Source organism: Sinohyriopsis cumingii, chromosome 14 (assembly GCF_028554795.1).
Source record: "Sinohyriopsis cumingii isolate HCF-2022 chromosome 14, ASM2855479v2, whole genome shotgun sequence".
Taxonomy (NCBI): domain Eukaryota; kingdom Metazoa; phylum Mollusca; class Bivalvia; order Unionida; family Unionidae; genus Sinohyriopsis; species Sinohyriopsis cumingii.
The window spans coordinates 84,193,150-84,197,902 of NC_142974.1; positions in this window are offsets into that span (position 1 = coordinate 84,193,150).

Genomic DNA, 4,753 nt, shown 5'->3' on the forward strand with positions numbered 1-4,753 from the left:
CTGTTAGATTACAATACTTCAACCGACTGTGCCCTTGAAAAAGATAGTCTTCTCATCACGTATGTTTATCAATCTCAATGGCACTTGAACATTCCAAATTCTTTAAAGCTCTGCCAACTAATGGGTTTGTCGTGTTGATGGTTTACATGGATTCATAAAGGGAATATATCATTTCTGAAACATTTCGTTTCAGCATCCAGATACAAGCATTTCACTCCAGGGGTGGCACTTTAACTTTTTCTTTAATTGTAAATTTGCATTATTGTAAGCGTTCTTCCATGTGCATCATTACATCCTCCTCTCCATTTACCAAATGACTGGCTTTTCAATCAAGCGTTCTTGTCATCAAGCATTATGTCAAGTCCGGTTAAACCATCCACCATAAAGATCAAACCATCATCTATTGAGTTCTTATCACGGCATCGGTACATACAACTAATGCACAAATTGCTTTAGTTGGAAGTATTTTTGCGTCAATCAACAAAATGTCCAAATAATTACTGCAACGCGTGTTTATTTTCCAACACTATTTAGCTATGCATCCTATACGACAATAACTACACTAACTCCAGCTTCAGTATCAACGACAAAATATATACTGGTGCAGTTACTTTTAGCTAAAAATGAAGATTACAATCTCTAGATTTTATGCTTCCACACAGTATCAATATCTTCACATGGTCCTGTTTTCTGAACCAATTGGTGATATTTGTTTGTTTGGTGGTCATAGTATGCTCTGGACATCTCCGACTAATGTAACCTTCCCGTTGGCACTTGATAGCACTGACATTGTCATATTTGACGATTACCTTCTTCATAAATTGTATGTCAGTATTATTTGCAGGGAGCCTCCTCCCTGAATTAATTTACGTGGGATAAATTATACATGTCGTTGTTCTCCATTTCTCGTGATATTTGTCTTTTGTATGCCAGGATGGAGACTGTTTAGCCGGTATATTGATGTTCTAATTGTTCGAAGGTATTGACCAGCCCTGTCGTTACCCAGCTGCCCACAAGACGCTGACTAGCACTCTCATGTTTTTTTCAAGACACAACCATTTAAGCAGACCTTACTGAGGCAAACGTATTTTGAATGTGGAGCATATGTGGACATTTGTCACTTTATATGGAGTATCGTGCTAAGGGTCGTCATCTCGACATGCTGCCATCACAGTATGCGTACCATCTGTATTTCAACTGGTCAATAGTTCATTATTGCCCTGTAATCGCAGGAGTTAGATTCCCATTTGTTAGCAATACAACTATTATATATGGAGGTCAGTGATCGATATCTCAATCAGCTTTTAAGTCATATCTACATATTACTATGGTTTAATTGCTTCATAATGTCATAAAATTCCTTTCACAAAATAACCCAATATATATATTTTATGTTATGGTGGTTAATACAATTTGCTTTCAACTCACTTGTTTCTCCTATATTCAACAGAATTTGAATAGCCTGCATATTCATTTGACATATTATTCATAAAGAATGCTCATGTCACCTGCCATTTTCAATTCACTAAATCCACAGAACAAACTTACCAGGTAATCTTGGTGAATTCGTGTACACTAGAAGGGGTAAATCGTAAAACCAGTAAACACGATAGTTTTGTAATATTCCCCTCCCCCTTTTCATAGTTCTTGAAGATGACTAATACATTAATAATCCTTATATTGCCCATCTATAGCTTTACTAAATGGATTGATGATTCTGTAAGCGTGAGACAATCACACGGTTTGTAATAATGGAAGAGCCTCGGGAAGGTATAAGGAAAACTGACAACCAGGTTCATGCTGATAAGCCGGAAGAAACATAAAACAGAGAGAATGGAAAAAGGAACAAGGCGACTCTAACCTGTCTCCAACGTTGACTTTCAGAACACCAAAAGGAACCAAGTTATGCAGATATGCTGAGCAAAATGAGTCCTATAATTCACTCGTTTCTATGATAAAATTTGTTGTGTCGGTATGTCAGAACGGTTAATCACATGTTTTATAAATTTTATAATTTTATTTTCTAAGATAAAGTATGTCATTTAAATATCATGTTCAGTTTCATTTTTATGTAATTGATTATCTGGTTATATTTTCTATACAGAGGCTCGTGTTCTATGTTATATATTTGCTCAGATTTCTTGTATTCCATCCATTAATTGCATACTTTAATATTAATTACTTGGTCCGGGTAATAACACCTTGATAAATCACGATAACGAAGCAAAAGGCTTCATAACAAGTCGACAGGCCTATGTCATTATTAATCACAAAGTTGTTTTACCAACAGTTATAAACATCAATATACATTCAATCTGAAATATTAAAATTGTATCCAATATGCTATATGTTCTTACTCTACTGCTAGTAATATTACTAACAATCGTCAACATCAATTCAGCCGATATTCCACTTTTTCTCATATGTGCAATCTATTTAGTTGAATTTTGCAATCTAAACATTAGAAGCTAGCTAATTTCTTAGTCGCTTTCAGGCGTGTAATTGTCAATCTTTATATTAATAATACCCGAACATAATTCGGTTTGAATCTTCAAATATTAGCCAGAGAATAAGGGGATAACATTAAGGCCAATTTTGAGTATTCATACACCTAATCCTGTAGCAAACTCTAGGGCATAGAAAATAGAATGTTGTTATTCATACATAACAAATCCCTATGTATATTCGACTCTTGGGAGACCTGGCATATTTTGTTGTCAAGTAGGGAAGCATTTAGGACTGAATAAATGTTAATGCAACTCCTACGAATTGCATAAGAAGACTCTAAGACCAAAACATTTTAATCGATAAAAACAGCTGTATAAATACATGTAAAATAAGTTAATGAATGGAGGTAAAATAGCACGCATGAGAAAGGAAAGTTCTCGACATTACATACATTTCAATTAATTTTAAATATTCACAATATCAGTATTGGCAACTGCAAAAGCATTTAAATAGCACAGATTTAATATTTTCAAATGTAACAGCTGGAATCCACCGGCTAGAGGCGACATGAAGTTAATTAACACGTTCAAATTAACCACATTTCATGGCACAACGGTAATGAGTAGACGACCCGTAATGTCCCCTGCCTACCAAATCTTGCTAAACAAATTCCCGAGGAGGATGTATTAAATATATTCTTCTTCAGTTTTTATGATGATTATGTTCCACACTTAGAATAGTGTCGTCATTTAGCAATGGGTTCATATTTATTTCAGCTATTTATTGAAAATTAATCGAAATTGGCATGCTTTTTAAAGTTGTGCACATGTCAACATTACAAATAATGTTCCAAATTTTGCGGAGTATGTACACATGTCGTGAAGCTGGACGACGTATAAAATGTCATACTTCAAAGTGATACATGTGTGACTTAATATGATATGAACAATCTCGAGTGTCCTGTTTTGGAAAAGCTAAGGCTTAAATGTAAACACTTTCCATTATTAAAATAGAATGATAACTTATAAGCTTAAATATCAGTTTCCAAACAATCTCCAAAATCCCTGCATTGCATATTAGACAGAAGCAGGACATACAACATTATTCATACCGAAAAAAGGCACATATATATTTTCTCTTAAGTTATAACAGTATCAGATATATCGGAGTTTTTTCTGCTTTCTAGCTTAGTAACAATTTATATATGTTATTCAAAGAGTTAGCGGATGATGACTATGTTTTAAAGAACTGTCATAAAATACTAGCCGGTTGTTTTATATATTGCATAAACATTTGCTAATTATTTATTTATAATCAATCACGATATGATAAGACATATGGGAGAGAGAGCGAAGCCGCTTTACTAATAATCTCCACAGGAAGTCGCCACCGCTCGACTATACTATACACACGCATACATATAATGTTCAATACCCAATTCAAAACAATAATTCAGGTGTCTACATTTCGAATCAGGTTGACTTACAAACGTCGCACATGTGTACCCAGATTAAACAGGTATGATTCTATTAGAAATCATCGTTTAAATGCTATTCGAAAGAGATATTGATATTGATAATGGAAAGAGAAACATTGAAGTAGGCTCGTTTTTTATAGTCACGAAATCATACTATGGTTTATTAACTTATTTATTAATTTATTGTGTCGTCAACCTAAAGACAATGATACATCTAATATGCATATATTCGCATGGACAGTGGATGAACTGACTAAGCCCACAGGAACAAGGTTGCAGTCAAAAATTTTCCGTGAGTAATTCCTGTGTCTGCAATAACATTGCAAATATTCTGCAAACCTTCGTAAGGACACACCAGATCCACTGAAATGGCAAGATGCGACCCCATCTCCCCATGTGATTTAATCCGGAAAATGTGCGCTCCTTTCATCCTAGGCTAGGAGCTAGAGTCATTATTTTCAGTAAACGTATGCCTCATTATGTTATTTACAGCATGGTGCTAGTTATTGAATCAATTCACTGGAACTTTCACGATTTGAAGGGCCAGCGATAGATGCCATTCAGGATAGTTACCATCAAAGCAGCGGTTCATTTTTTCTGATTGATAAGGGACATTAGTGGTATGGACTTTAGTGTGAATACATAGCTATGCCGGAATAACTTGCTACACTGAGACGCTTGAACGAGGACGAATATTAATCTACATGGTTCATGATTGTATTTTTCGATTAGAATTTGATTAAAATATGGCAATAGCACAGTGAATCAGATTATCAATAGTATCATTGTGCCGTATGTATATGGCCTAGTTCCAAGAGATTGTCACCA